The sequence below is a fragment of the Cetorhinus maximus genome, chromosome 9, assembly GCF_964194155.1.
Source record: "Cetorhinus maximus chromosome 9, sCetMax3.hap1.1, whole genome shotgun sequence".
In the NCBI taxonomy this organism is placed as follows: domain Eukaryota; kingdom Metazoa; phylum Chordata; class Chondrichthyes; order Lamniformes; family Cetorhinidae; genus Cetorhinus; species Cetorhinus maximus.
The window spans coordinates 50751268-50768207 of NC_135887.1; positions in this window are offsets into that span (position 1 = coordinate 50751268).

A 16940-nucleotide genomic window follows, 5' to 3' on the forward strand; every position below is an offset into this window, starting at 1 on the left:
CCTTCAGCTCTTACTGGTGAAAATACAATGGTCTGATTGTAATGTCAAGTATAAACTGGACAAGCTGATGACCACCGCGGAAACGCAGAGCCGGTTGCCTAACCTGGATGCCCCAGTCAACTGGCAGGTTGACCTTGTCAACGTGGAGCTTGATGATGCACAACATATTAATTTTGCCCACTTCAGGCAGTGAAAATGTGACCAACTTCGAGTGGAGACAGCAGCAGATCCCACGTTCCAGGAGCTTTGGAAGAACGTAGTTGAAGGTTGGCCGGATTTCAGACAAGACGTGGCTGAATCCATCAAGTTGTTCTGGAACTTCAGAGATGACTTTGGAGCCATGCACAGTGTCATTTTTAAGAGCAGGCACTTGCCAGGTCCCTGTGTTTGCTACAGGCTGACATACCCCAACAGCTCAACCAATCGCATGTGGGTATTGACTACACCAGGCGGTTGACCAGGGAGACAATCTATTGGCTGGGTATCAACAATGATATTGCATATATTGTTCAGATATGTCAGGCTCACCTGTCAAGTCAACATCAAGAACCTTTCATTGCTCACGAGATTCCTGCACTCCCATGGTCAAAGACTGATACTGCTCTATTCCACATTAATGATAGTGAGTACCTCACTGTCACTGATTACTCCTCTAGGTACCCAATCATCAGTTATTTGACGTCGAGTTCTACGGTAGGGAGCATGCTCAGTGTGACCTTCAGTTTATTCGTTGTATCTGAGGAGGCGGTTTCTAATAATAGGCTTCAATATACGTGACATTTGTCAGAAATGGGGTGTTTCACTTACCGCATCTTCACTTCATTATCCATGTTCCAGTAGCCTTGTGGAACGTAAGATACGCACAGTCCAATTGTTTATTATCAAATTCCAGAAGACAGGTTAAGACTTACATGTTGCTATGCTCCGCCCACATGCAAATCTGTTGAGTTCTACAATTCCATCCCCAGCTGAGCTCATGCTCAGATCCGTGCTTATCTTCCTGGCCTCCATCCTTCCATCTACCCTTAACTTAGGGACGTTCTTTTGGAAAAACGTGGGAAGATGAAAGGGGTACATGACAGTCATGTCAGAAGCAAGCCCTCCAAATTAGCAGTAGAACAACACATCACAATACAGAATCCTGGAACGGGGACATGGTGTACTTCACAAGTCTCCAGGATGCAACTAGAATCACACTTACTAGAGGTTACTACTTCTAATGGTCAGGGGTGAGCGTGGTTGAAGACAAAAATGATGCGTAGTGAAATGTAAATGCTTCTAGGCCATTTCAAATGGGCTTCAATTAGACTTCAAGTGGGTAGTCTTTCCTTTGTTTACCTTCTATTACTGTCAAGACTGTGGACCAATGTATTTGTAACAAATCACCAAAGTGACCTCAGCATTTCAGCATTCAATGCAGTCAGTGCATGTAACATAGGATGAAGTCCATACTAGCAACAGAACATGACCTTGCTGGATTAGGTACATGTGAAACAAAGCAAAGGCCTGGTAGTGCTTCACGAACTATTCTCCAATGCGAACCCCATTTTAACTCACCACAAACTTCTCGCGGGAAATCAGAGGTGGGCAACAGAGGCTGGTCTTGCCAGTAAAGACCACATCCAGTGAATGACTAGGTATGTATATATATATATAAAACTCTTGAAAATTAACTGGACCCCAGGCGCCAACAAAAACAAAGCAGCAATATTACAGCACGGTAACATTTGGCGTGTTATTCTTAAAGATCACGTATTATAGATCAACATATAAATATGAAAATCTATGTTTTTAAAGAATATTGTAAAAATGTAATTATTTTATATACTCACATATGTTTCAATTAAGCCATCCATATTCCATGGTGACTGAAGATTCAACGAAACCACTTTCCCCCTCCAACCACACACAAATTGTAATCAGCTCCTCTCCCCGCCCAGTAAACACATACACCCCTCTTCCCAATCCGCTTCCCCCACTCACTCAGCAATACCTCTTTCAAAACCCCTGCCCCTCACTCACTCCTGCCCTCCCTCTCCACTCAGCCCCTCACTCACTTAGCTTTTCCCTCCCTACCTTTTCAGACCCACTCACTCATCCCCTCCAACTTCTCCGCCTCCCATCCCGCCCCATCCCTTGGTTCCTCGTAACTGCCACTGCCCTTGGCGTTGTGATTTTTTTTAAATGGCTGTCGGAAAACCGCAAAGCTGTCCAAAGGTTGGAAGCAGCAGTTCCCACTCGCAGAAACTATCAATGAAACTGATAGTTCCGTTTTTTAAAAAATCGGTCTTTTGGGTCTATAGATCAGAAAGGAAGATATCAATGAAACACTTCCAAAACCCCAATGTCGGAAATCCACCATTTGGCAGAAAATTCTTATCCCTGATTTGTGCTATGTTGTGTCAGAATAGTGGTAGTTTCAGAACAGTCCACGAACGCAGATTGATGGAAAACTCTATCGCAAACTTAACAAGATTGAAGTCAAAGTCTCAAGCAGAACCCATGCATTCTACTCTCGCAGAGAAGAATCCTTGCAAATCTGCTCTAGATTCCAAAAACTGTTATCCCGTTTCTAATCAGGCCATTTGATTAAGCCACCTTTACGCTATTGTGACTGATGATGTTTACGTTATTGTTTTGTAGCGTGTATATTTATCTCCAATTACTGTTTTTGAATTGTATATAGTTAACTTTTATCTATTTGTGGGGGATCTGTTTTTATTTGCAATAAAGGGGGATGTTATGGTACACCTTTGAGGGATGTGCTTGTTTGCAATGTACAGCAGTGTAAGGGATGTGATGTAACATACCATGTGTTTTCTGTATCCTGGCAGTCTGAAGAGAGACCTATACAATACAGACCTATCTGTACATGCAGGACCATCCTTGAATAAATAATTCATTTCTTGAGTGGTCAGGCTTTGTGCACAAAGGATATGGGGAGAAAGCGGGAGCAGGCTATGGAGTTGGATGATCAGCCATGATAATGAATGGCAGAGCAGGCTCGAAGGACCGAATGGCCTACTGCTGCTCTTAGTTTCTATGCTTCTATATTTATTTACTGCAATGTGGGCCATCAATTCATTTACTTTGTTATGAATGCTACATGCATTCAGACAGAGAGCCTTCAGTTTTGTCTTTTTGTTACCTTTGTTACATCTGGTCTTGACTGTTGATGTATTTTTATGTTATTCTCTCTGTCCCTTCCTGCCATTCTCTGACCCTCATTTCTCATATTATATAGCACTCCCGCCTTGACTCTACACCTTGGGCAGAATTTTTCCGTTGGCGTGCGGGGGGTGGGACCCGCATGCTGACGCGGGGTGACATCGGGTGGAACTCCCGACGTCAACCCGCGTCATTTACATTTTCAGGTCGGCGGGCATGCAGCCAACTCGGCTGTGCGCCTGCTGACCTGTCAACGGCCTATTAAAGCCATTAATAAACCAATTCAGCTTATTGGATGGGTAGGCCGGGAGCCCAGACGGGCTTGTGAAAAAACATGAAACCTCATCCACGGGCGGGATGAGGCTTCATGAGGGTTTTTAAATTTTAATGAAAGGTTGCAATAAAAGTTATGGACATGTCCCAGCGCATGTGACAGTGTCCCCTCATGTGACATGGCAGGGAAAATTTTTAAACTCCTTTGTTAAAAGTTTCAAAACGGAGCCAATCTCCCTGAGGCAGCACTTAGCCTCAGGGAGGTCTGTGTGTTCTTTCACACGCATATGCGAAAGAGCGCACTCCCAGCTGAGGGAAACTCCCCTGACCGCACAAGGAGCGCATAGCGCTTCCTGGCGGACATCACGCTGGGCAGGCCTTGATTGGCTCGCCCACGTAAAATGGCAGTGCGCCCCCAACTGGGGCCGCTGATCGGGAGTCCGCCCGCTCGCGCCTGTTCTCCCCCCTCCAATGGGGGGAAAGTTTTTCCCCTTGAATTACTATCTGTACCCAAGCTTGATCTCGTTTAGTTTAAAGCACTCTCTACTTCCCTAGTTATATGAATTGTGAGGACACTCGTCCCAGCATGGTTCGTGTGTAACCCGTCCCAATGCTACAGCCCCCACTTTCCCCAGTACTAATGCCAGTGCCCCACAAACCGGAACCCACTTCTCCCACACCAGTCTTCGAGCCACGCATTTGTCTCTCTAATCTTAGTTGCCCTATGCCAATTTGCACGTGGCTCAAGTAATAATCCAGAGATTATTACCTTTGAGGTTCTGCTTCTTAATTTGGTACCTAGCTCCTCATACTGAGTTTGCAGAACCTCTTTCCTGGTTCTACCTATACCTATGTCATTGGTACCTACATGGACCATAACAACTGGATCCTCCCCCTTCCACAGCAAGTTCCTCTTCAGCCCTGAGCAGATGTCCCGAACCCTAGCACCGGGCAGGCAACATAGCTGTCTGGACTCTCGCTCTTTGCTGCAGAGAACATTGTCAATCCCCCTCACTATACTAAACCCTACTACCACTACATTCCTTTTTGCTTCCCCCACTTGAACAGTTTCCTGTACCAAAGTGCCATGGCCAGCCAGCTCATCCACCTTGCAGACTTCACTTTCATCCACACAGGTTGTGAGCACCTCACTTGTAGCCATATAGCACCTTTCACAACCACAAAACACCCCTAAGTGCTTTACAGCCAATGAAGTACCTTTGAAATGCAGTTACTGTTAAATAATTATAATGCACTTGCCAAGTTCCATAATCTAACCATAGAGAATCACCTGCAATGGCTTTTTTTCCTTCTCCCACACACACCACCCTCCTTGGCTCCTTCTAAATCTCATCCTCAGCAGTATCTTCTGAAAACAGTCAGTTTCCACACACACCAAATACATCCAGCTCTACCTCACCACAACCTCTCGTAACCTCTTCACTGTCTTTAAATTATCAGACTGCTTGTCCAACATCCAGTAGTGGATGAGCAGAAATTTCCTCCAATTACATATTACGAAGACCAAAGTTATTGTCTTCAGTCTCTGTCACAAACTCATCAGACCCATCCCTCTCCACTCCGAGGTAACAGTCTAAGGCTGGACCAGACTGTCCACAATCTTGGTGTGATATTTGACCTCGAGATGAGCTTCTAACTACACATCCTGCCATCACTAAGATTGCCTATTTCCACATCCATAACTTTGCCGAACTCTGTCCCTGCCTCAATTGGCTGCTGATGTCTCATCCATGCCATTGTTACCTCTGGATGACTATTCGAACACACTCCTGGCCAGCCTCCCACATTCCTCACTCTCTGTAAGCTTGGTCATCCAAAATTCAGGTCCCATCGCCCCTGTCCTCGCCAACCTACTTTGACTCCCAGTCAAGCAATGCCTTGATTTTAAAATTCTTTATTTCAAATCATTCCATGGTCTCACTTCTACATAAGAACTAGGAGCAGGAGTAGGCAATTCAGCCCCTCGAGCCTGCCCCGCCATTCAATACGATCATGGCTGATCTCATTTTGGCCTCAACTCCAATTTCCCGCTCTCTCCCCATAACCTTTCAACCCGTTACGAATTAAAAATCTGTCTATCTCCTCAAATTTATTCAGCGTCCCTCCCTCTCTCTGTAATCTTCCGCCCACAATACTTAAATAAGTGTGCACCTCTAATTCTGGCCTTGAGTAAAAACTCATTGTAATCAATTCACTATTGGTGGCAGTGCCTGCAGCTGCCAAAGCCCTTAGTTGTGGCATTTTCCCCCTGACCCTCTCAGCCTCTCTTTATTCCTATACCATACTCGTTAAAACCTACTTCTTTGACCAAGCTTTTGGTAATCTATCCTAATGTTACATTTATGAATGGTGGCAAAGGGGTAATGTTATCGGACTAGTAATCCAGAAGCCCAGGCTAATGCTCCAGACACGAGTTGAAATCCCACTGCAGTGCCTGGTGGAATTTAAATTTAGTTCCTAAATCTGTAATGATGATCATGAAACTACCAGGTTGTCTTAAGAATCCTATCTGATTCAGTAATGCCCTTCAGGGAAGGAAATCTGGCATCCTGACCTGGTCTGGCCTACATGTGACTCCAGACCCACAGCAATGTAGCTGATTCTTAACTGCCCTCGAAGATGCCCTAGCAAATCACTCAGTTGTATCAAACTGCCACAGAAAAGTTGAAGAATAAAACTGGACAAGCCACCTGGACATTGGCCTAGGCACTGGGAATGACAAAGGCACAGCCAGTCCTGTCGATCCTGAAAAGTTCTCCTCACTAATATATCAGTGGGCTTGTGCCAAAATTGGGGGAACTGTCCCACAGGCTAGTCAAGCAACAACCTGACATCTTCATAATGAATTATATCTTACAGCCAATGTCCTAGACACATCCATCACTATTCCCGAGGTGGTGGCAGAGTGGTAGCAGTAGTAGCAGCCTTGGGAGTACTCAGCATAGACTTCAGACCCCTCAAGTTTCAAGACATCTGGTCAAACATGGGCGAGGAAACCTCCTGCTGGTTAACACCTAATGCACCCCCTCAGCTGATGAATTCGCACTCCTCCATGTTGAATACCACTTGGAAGGAGCACTGAGGGTAGCAAAGGTACAGGATGTACACTGTATGGGGGCCTTCAATGCCCAACACCAAGAGTGGGTTGGTAGAACCACCACTGATCGAGTTGGCTGAATCCTGAAGGACATATCTGCCAGATTGGGCCTGCAGCAGGTGGTGAGAGAATTAACAAGAGAGAAAAACTTTCTTGACCTGCCTTCGGCAATCTACCTGGTGCTAATACTATTGGTGGGAGTGACCAATGTATGCTGATAGGCCACGGAGCCTCATGAAGCCCAATTTTGAGCTGCTAGATCTGTTCTGAATCTATCCCATTTAGCACAGTGGTAGTGACACAATAGAGGGTAACCCTCAAGGTGAAGACAGGCCTTCATCTCCACAAGGAGAATAGTATTCAACCACAATCTGTAACCGTATGGCCCAGCATATCCCTTAATCTGCCTTCACCTTAAAGTCAGAGGACCAACCCTGGTTCAAGGAGGAGCTTAAGAAAGCATGCCAAGAGCAGCATCAGTCTTACATAAAAATAAGTCGAAGCTCAAACACAGGATTCCATGAATGCTAAACAGCAGAGGCAGCAACCAAAGACAGAGCTAAGCATTTCCACAACCAATGGGTCAGATCAGTGGCAGTTATCTCTCAATCAGCTGAAAGTAGTTGGTTCAATGGGTGTTAATTACTAAAACAAAAACAGAATTACCTGGAAAAACTCAGCAGGTCTGGCAGCATCGGCGGAGAAGAAATCAGTTAACGTTTCGAGCCTTCATGGCCCTTCGGCAGAACTGAAGCATAGTTAGAAGAAGGGAGAAATATAAATTGGTTTAAGGTTGCGGGGGTCGGGGGGGAGAGAGAGAGAGAGACATTGAGGGTGTGGTGATTGTGGAGATGAGCAGCTAATCAAAAGATGTCACAGACAAAAGGGTCAAAGAGGTGTTTTGTCTGAGAAAAGTGCTAATTAAGAATGGAGGACAGGATATTCAAAGTACAGCTCTAGTGGGGGTGGGGTGGAAAGGCTAACAAGGTTTTAGTTTTAGATTTAAAAATAATGGAAATAGGTGGGGAAAGAAGAATCTATATAAATTATTGAAAAAAAAAGCGGGGGTGGGGGGGGAAGAAACGGGGTGGGGATGGGGGGAGGGGGAGTTTAAGATCTAAAGTTGTTGAATTCAATATTCAGCCCGGAAGGCTGTAAAGTGCCCAGTCGGAAGATGAGGCGCTGTTCCTCCAGTTTGCGTTGGGCTTCACTGGAACAATGCAGCAAGCCAAGGACAGACATGTGGGCAAGAGAACAGGGTGGAGTGTTAAAATGGCAAGCGACAGGGAGGTTTGGGTCTTTCTTGCGGACAGACCACAGGTGTTCCGCAAAACGGTCGCCCAGTTTGGTCTCTCCAATGTAGAGGAGACCGCATTGGGAGCAACGAATGCAGTAGACTAAGTTAGGGGAAATGCAAGTGAAATGCTGCTTCACTTGAAAGGAGTGTTTGGGCCCTTGGACGGTGAGGAGAGAGGAAGTGAAGGGGCAGGTGTTACATCTTCTGCGTGGGCATGGGGAGGTGCCATAAGTGGGGGTTGAGGAGTAGGGGGTGATGGAGGAGTGGACCAGGGTGTCCCGGAGGGAACGATCCCTACGGAATGCCACCAGGGGGGGGTGAAGGGAAGATGTGTTTGGTGGTGGCATCATGCTGGAGTTGGCGGAAATGGCGGAGGATGATCCTTTGAATGCGGAGGCTGGTGGGGTGATAAGTGAGGACAAGGGGGACCCTATCATGTTTCTGGGAAGGAGGAGAAGGCGTGAGGGAGGATGCGCGGGATATGGGCCGGACACGGTTGAGGGCCCTGTCAACGACCGTGGATGGAAAACCTCGGTTAAGGAAGAAGGAGGACATGTCAGAGGAGCTGTTTTTGAAGGTAGCGTCATCAGAACAGATGCGACGGAGGCGAAGGAACTGAGAGAATGGGATGGAGTCTTTACAAGAAGCGGGGTGTGAGGAGCTGTAGTCGAGGTAGCTGTGGGAGTCGGTAGGCTTGTAATGGATATTGGTGGACAGTCTATCATCAGAAATTGAGACAGAGAGGTCAAGGAAGGGAAGAGAAGTGTCAGAGATGGACCATGTGAAGATGATGGAGGGGTGGAGATTGGAAGCAAAATTAATAAATTTTTCCAGGTCCCGACGAGAGCATGAAGCAGCACCGAAGTAATCATCGATGTACTGGAGAAAGAGTTGTGGGAGGGCCCGCCCAACCTTAAACCAATTTATATTTCTCCCTTCTTCTAACTATGCTTCAGTTCTGCCGAAGGGCCATGAAGGCTCGAAACGTTAACTGATTTCTTCTCCGCCGATGCTGCCAGACCTGCTGAGTTTTTCCAGGTAATTCTGTTTTTGTTTTGGATTTCCAGCATCCGCAGTAGCTTTTTGTTTTTATCTGGGTGTTAATTACTGTAGTAGGAAGATAAGCTAGCTAGTGACTCACCAGAGGTTCTTTATAAGAAGACAGGTTTTTGAAACTGCATGGAGTAAGGGGACACACAGAAAGAAGCCTATGCTTGAGTGAGATGTAGACAGAGTGTGTAGCTGGGAATTCGGTTCATGTGGGGATTTGGTGAAGCGGGGGAAGAAGGTGATTTTTCCTCAAAATACCTTTTTCAGCCTCCAGTCACTGTAGAAGACACAAGTTGCTTTGCAGAAATAGAGGGTAACACCAGCCAGTTTGGGGCGGGGGGCGGGTCTGTGGGTTCAGAGCATTCCAAAGAACATTGAAATGTGACATAACAGCAAAGAAGGTAAGTGATTGGTTGGTTGGTGAGCATTTTTGCTTATCTAAACTAGGGAATTTTAAGCAGGGTAAGTATAACATTAATTGAAATAATAATAAGAATCTTCTGAAACTTGGGTAATTTATTAGTAAGGTTTTATTAGTATTGGTTTTTATTAGCAATAGTAAAGCTTATTAGTTAGTTCTGAATTAATAAATCCCAATACTACTAACAAAAATAAATTAACAGATAATGGCCGAATCCTAAAGGACATAGCTGCTAGACTGTTGCAGGTGGTGAGGGAACGAACAGGAGGGAAAAAACATACTTGACCTCATCCTCACCAACCTGCCTGCTGCAGATGCATCTGTCCATGACAATATCGGTAGGTGTGACCACCGCAGTGTCATTGTGGAGATGAAGTCCCGCCTTCATATTGAGGATACCCTCCATCGTGCTGTGTGGCACTAAATGGTATAGATTTCAAACAGATCTAGCAACTCAAGGCTGGGCATCAATGAGGTGCTGTGGGCCAACAGCAGCAGCGGAATTATACTCAAATACAATCTGTAACCTCATGGCCCGGCATATCCCCCACTCCACCATTGCCATCAAGCCAGGGGATCAACCCTGGTACAATGAAGAGTGCAGGAGGGCATGCCAGAAGCACCACCAGGCATACCTAAAAGAGGTGTCAACCTGGTGAAGCTATAATGCAGGACTACTTGTGTGCCAAACAGCAGAAGCAGTAAGTGATAGACAGGGCGAAGTGATCCCATAACCAAAGGATCAGTTCTAAGCTCTGCAGTCCTGCCACATCCAGTCACGAATGGTGGTGCACAGTTAAACAACTCAAGGAGGAGGCTTCACAAATGTCCCCATCCTCAATGATGGGGGGGGCCCAGCATATCAGCACAAAAGGTAAGGTTGAAGCATTTGCTACAATCTTCAGCAAGAAGTGCCGAGTGGATGATCCATTTCAGCCTCCTCTGGAAGTCCCCAGCATCACAGGTGGCAGTCTTCAGCCAATTCGATTCACTCCACGTGATAGCAAGAAACAGCTCAAGGCACTGGATAGTGCAAAGGTTATGGGCCCTGACAATATTCCAACAATAGTACTGAAGACTTGTGCTCCAGAACTTGCCACGCCCCTAGCCAAGCTGTTCCAGTACAGCTACAACACTGGCACCTACCTGGCTATGTGAAAAATTGTCCAGGTATGCCCTGTAAACAAAAAGCAGGACAAATCCAGCTCGGCCAGTTACCGCCCCATCAGTCTACTCCCAATCGTCAGTAAAGTAATGGAAAGGGTCATCAACAGTACTTGCTTAGCAATAATCTGCTCACTGACGCCCAGTTTGGGTACTGCCAGGGCCACTCAGCTCCACTTATTATAGCCTTGGTTCAAACATGGACAAAAGAACTGGACTCCTAATTTGAGGTGAGGTGAGATGAGATGAGAGTGACTGCCCTTGATATCAAGGCAGCATTTGACAGAGTGTGGCATCAAGGAGCCCTAGCAAAACTAGAGTCAATGGGAATCAGGGGGAAAACTCTCCGTTGGTTGGAGTCATACCTAGCACAAAGGAAGATGGTTGTGGTTGTTGGAGGTCAGTCATCTCAGCTCCAGGACATCACTGCAGGAGTTCCTCAGGGTCGTGGCCTCGGCCCAACCATTTTCAGCTGCTTCATCAATTACCTTCCTTCCATCATGAGGTCAGAAGTGGGGATATTCACTGTGCAATGTTCAACACCATTTGTGACTCTTCAGATACTGAAGCAGTCCATGTCCAAATGCAGCAAGACTTGGAGAATATCCAGTCTTGGGCTGACAAGTGGCAAGTAACATTCATGCCACACAAGTGTCAGGCAATGACCATCTCCAGCAAGAGAGAATCCAACCATCGCCCCTTTATGTTCAATGGCATTACCATCACTGAATCCCCCCACTATCAACATCCTGGGGGTTACCATTGGGCAGAAACTGAACTGGACCAGCCATATAAATACTGTGGCTACAAGAACAGGTCAGAGGCTAGGAATCCTGCGACGAGTAACTCATATCCTGACTCCCCAAAGCCTGTCCACCTACAAGGCACAAGTCAGGAGTGTGATGGAATACTCCCCACTTGCCTGGATGGGTGCTGCTCCCACAACACTCAAGAAGCTTGACACCATCCAGGACAAAGCTGCCTGCTTGATTGGCACCACATCCACAAACATTTTCTCCCTCCACCACTGTCTCACAGTAGCAGCAGTATGTACCATCTACAGATGCACTGCAGGAATTCACCAAGACTCCTTCGATAGCACCTTCCAAACCCACGACCACTACGATTTAGAAGGACAACAGCAGCAGATAGATGGGAACGACACCATCTGGAAGTTCCCCTCCAAATCACTCACTATCCTGACTTGGAAATATATCACTGTTCCTACACTGTCGCTGGGTCAAAATCCTAGAGCTCCCTTCCTAACAGCACTGTGGGTGTACCTACACCACATGGACTGCAGCGGTTCCAGAAGGCAGCTCACCACCACCTTCTCAAGGGCAACTAGGGCTGGGTAATAAATGCTGGCCCAGGCAGCGAAGTACACATCCCATGAATGAATAATGATTAATAAAAAACTTTGGGAGTGGTTTATAGGCCCTCTAACAGTATCCAAACTGTATGACAGTAGACAGGAGGAAATGTATGGGGCATGTAAAGAAGGCACTGCAATAATGATGGGTGACTTTTCTTTAAATTCATTTTATGGGACGTGGGCGTCGCTGGTGAGGTTAGCATTTATTGCCCATCCCTAATCACCCTTGAAGGTAGTGGTGAGCTGCCTTCTTGAACCGCTGCCGTCCATGTGGTGTAGGTACACCTACAGTGCTGTTAGCGAGTCCCTGGATTTTGACCCAGTGACTTTAATCTACATGTAGATTGGGCAAACCAGATTGGCAAAGATAGCCTGAAAAATGAGTTCATAGAGTTTATTCAGAACAATTTCTTAGAGCAGTACATTCTAGAGGCAAGCATGGAGCAGGCTATCCCAGACCTGGTAATGTGCAATAATCACATAGTAAAGAAACCTCTAGGCAATAGCAATCATAACATGATAGAATTTTACGTTCAGTTTGAAGGTGAGAAGTGTGGGTTTAAGATTAGTGTTTTAAACCAAAATAATGATTATTATAAGATTATGAAGGCAGAGTTGGCTAAAGTGAACTGGGAAAAGGGGAATTAATAATTGAAAACAAGAATGGTAGAAGTGATGAACAGGTATTTTGTGTCTGTCTGCATTGTAGAAGGCTTAGAAAACTTCCCAAAGATACTTGAAAATCAAGAGACGAAAGGGAGGGAGGAACTTAAAACAATCACAAGCACAAGGGAAAAGGTACTAGGAAAACTATTAGACCTAAAGGCCTGCATCCTAAGGTCTTAAAAGAAGTGGCTGCAGAGATAGTAGATGCATTAGTTATTGTCCAAAGTTCCTTAAATTCTTGAAGGGTCTCAGCAAATTGGAAAATAGCAAATTTATTCAAGAAAGGAAGGTAACAGAAAGCCGGAAACTATAGGCCAGTTATCCTAACATCTATCATAGGGAAATTGCTAGAACCCATTACTAAGGAGGTAGTATTAGGATATTTAGGAAATCATAATGGGATCAGGCAGCGTCAACATGGTTTTGTGGAAAGGAAATAGTATTCACTAAATTATTAGAGTTCTTTGAGGAAGTAACAAGCAAGATGGATAAAGGGGAACCTGAAGATATTGTGCACTTGGATTTCCAAAAGACATTTGATAAGGTGCCACATCAAAGATTACTACACAAAATAAGAGCTCATGGGGTGGGGGGTTGTGAGCGGGTAGCATGTTAGGATGGATAAATGACTGGTTAGCTAACAGGAAGCAGAGAGTAGGGATAAATGGGTCTTTTACAGGTTGGCAAGCTGCAACTAGTCAAATGCCACAGAGTGCTGGAGCCTCAGCTACGTACAATCTATATCAATGATTTGGATGAAAGGACTGAAAGTCTGGGAGCTAAATTTGCCAATGACACCAAGATAGGTAGAAAGGTAAACTGTCAAGAAGAGGAAAGGAGTCTCTACAAAGAGGCATAGATGGGTTAAGTGAGTGGCAAAAATTTGGCAGATGGAGTAGTAAACTTGTCCAATTTGGCATGAAGGATAGCAAAGCAGTAATTATTTAAATGGATAAAGACCGCAGAACCTGACAGTATAAAAGGATCTGGGTGTCCTGGTACATGAATCTCAAATTTAGTATGCAAGTTTAGCAAATGATTATGAAGGAAAATGGAATGTTGGCATTTATTGCAAGTTGAAGGGAATATAAAGGTAGGGAAGTTTCACTACAGCTGTACAGGGTCTTGGTGAGACCACATCTGGAATATGGAGTACAGTTTTAGTCTCTTTATTTGGAAAAGGATACAATTGTGTTAGAAGTTCAGAGAAGGTTCACCCAACTCAATCCTGGGATGAAGGACTTATCTTAAAGGTTAAACAGGTTGGGCCTGTATCCATTGGCCTTTAGAAGAATGAGGTGATCTTATTGAAACACAAGATCCTGAGGGGACTTGGCAGGGTAGATACCAGGAAGATGTTTCCTTTTGTGTGGGAGACTAGAACCCAAAGGACACAGTTTAAAAATAAGAGGTCCCCCTTTTAAGATGGAGATGAGGGAGAAATTTTCTCTCTTAAGAGGGTCATTAGTCTGTGGAATTCTCTTCCCCCAGAAAACTGTGGAGGCTGGGTATTGATTTTATTCAAGGCCGCATTGGATAGATTTTTGATGACAACAGAGGCAAGGGTCATGGGGAGCAGTCAGGAAAATGGAGTTGAGGCCACAATCAGGTCAGCCATGAACTTATCGAATGGTGGAGCAGGCTCGAAAGGCCGAATGTCCTACTCCTGCCCCTAAGTCCCTTGTTCCTATTTTCCAAAGATCTGCACGTGCCAGATCCAGTCCTGAATGGTAGTGGTCAACTGAACAACCAACCAGAGGCAGCTCCACAAGCATCTTCAATGCTGGGGGAGCCCAGCATATTAGTGCAAAAGACAAAACTGAAGTATTTGTAAGCGCCTTCAGCCAGAAGTGTTGACTAAATGATCCATCATGACTTCCTCCTGAGATCCCTACCGTCACAAATCCAGTCTTTAGCCAAGGAATGGCTGAACACATTGGATACAGCAGAAGCTATGAACCCTGACAGCATCCTGGCTGTAATGCTGAAGACTTGTGCTTCAGAATTAGCTTTACCCCTAGCAAAGCTGTTCCAATACAGCTACAATACTGGCAACCACTCAACAAATCAAAAAATGCTCAGCAAGTCCTGTCCACAAAAAGCAAGACAAATCTAATCCAGCCAATTACCAGCCCATCAGTCTATTCTCCATCAGCGAAGTGATGAAAGGGACATGAACAGAGTTATCAAGAAGCACTTACCAATAACATGCTCATCAATGGTCAGTTTGGGTTCTACCAGAGCCAGTGTCAGACCTCATTAAAGCCTTTATCTAAACGTGGACAAAAGCTGAATTTAAGAGGTGTGGTGAGAGTGACTGTCATAGACATCAAAGCAGCATTTGACCAACTATGGCAGCAAGGAGGCCTAGCAAAATTAAAGTCAATGGCATTCAGAGGGAAAACCATCTGCTGGCCGGAGTCATACCTAGCACAAAGAGGGTTGTGGTTGTTGGAGGTCAACCATCTTAATCCCAGTACAGTGCTGCTTTTGCTGTCTTTTATCCCTGGATTATTATTTGGATTTTCCTAGAATGTTATCTCTCACCTCTTACCAATCATGGTGACTTTATTTGCTAAGTAGAGCATCAACTGTTAGCTTCAGTAATTAAAACGGATAAACTGAAGTTTCATGTACCAATACATGAGAAAGCTGTGAACATAACCATATACACTACACCTGTCATAAGTAAGGCTTACATGCTCCCCAGCTAAAATTGGTTATTTATTCACTATTTAGAGCTGAACAGCTCTTCACTTGAGAGTAACTTGAGAGTTCCAATGCTCAATGTGGGCTGGGCAGGGAAGAGATGAGCGTCACTGAAAATGTAGCACTGTTTGCAACCACCTGCTATTTAAAAGAGAGTCTGTGTTATCTGCTGCCCAGTGCAAATGCAGTTGTAATTTAGTAAAACACTAAATTCTGCCTTGAATACATTCAACTCAACACTTGACAATAACTCTCACCATATTTTTGTGATGGGGGAAGTAGTATTGTAAGAAAACAATCCGTCACACTGCACTGATTTGGGGATTTCTAAAACTTCAAGACTCCCAAGTCTATTAGATGAAATGACCTGTGTATTGTGTGCATCATCACTCTGCAGAAGTGCTTTCAAAAATTCAATACATAAAAATTCCAAATATATTTTTTATTGTTCAGAAAAAATGAAATCTAAAATCACGTACAAGAAAATTTATACAGGCTTTAAAATTAGCCAAGGAGATGATTCATATAATCAATATAAAATTTCTAGTTAGTTAGAATAGACAATATTTGAGTGTAGATAAATGATAGGTTACCAAACTCCATCAGACCATAAGTATATAGCATTAATCATTAGACCCTCATTTACAGTGCTGTCATTTAGTCTACTCAGTGCTCTGTAGGACCATTCACTTCTTTCCCAAAGCAGTTAAAAGGAAACAATAAAACCCACTCAATGAAAATAAATTTCATTAGTCACTCTTATGATAGAAGAAATTAAGCATTTTATGCCTGATTTCTAATTCTGCTCCTGACACAGTCAGTTGCCTTACAAAATAAAAAAATGCATCCAATGCTGTTATATTCTCATTGTTTAAAATATCATTTAATAAAAAGAAAAACCTACCAATGCTTTAAACATTGTAAAATTATACATTCAACTAGAGATATGCACTTCTCATGTAAATATTTGATCACCAGTCTTCATAGAACAAGCTCTACTTTCTACTTGATTTTTAAAAAAATCATACCTTCATGCTTTTGTAATAAAACTGTTGTTGTTTTATTACAAAATGAAATGGGGAGAAAACAACTTTTATTTGAAGGGTCTATTTCAAATAACATTCTTAATCTGGTCAGACAATTGATTTGTGTACTCATGAGTTTCTTCACCCTTCATTTCCCCAAATTGACTTTAAAATTGAGTTAAATTGCTAAATCCTGTTAATTAATATGCCTGTTTTCAAAAAAGTTCAGAGCATTTCTAAGGAGTAACTAGAGCATAATTATTCATTCTTTTACTTGCTCTATTTTACTGAAGATATTTTGGTAGGAGATGGAAGTTGAAGTGTGGCAAGTTTAAAAAAAACTAAACTTACAGCACATCTCAAAGTCTGGAAGGCAAATGGGCAATGTAATATGGTACTTCAGGAGCACCAGTAGTTAGTAAAGCTTTCACAGAGGATTTGATTTAGATTGTCATTTTCAATAAATTCTGTTGATTAAATTCACTCTCAATTTCTTTCGATACAGAACATATGAATATGTAAAACACAAACAGGAAAGAAATTCTGGTCTACAGATGGCATGGTTTCAATATTCTCTACCTATTGTTACTGAACAGGTTACAGTAATAGTAATGTGACTAGCAATAAAACAGTAAAAATAAATTACCAAACTAACCAGTTGATTTTAAATCCAC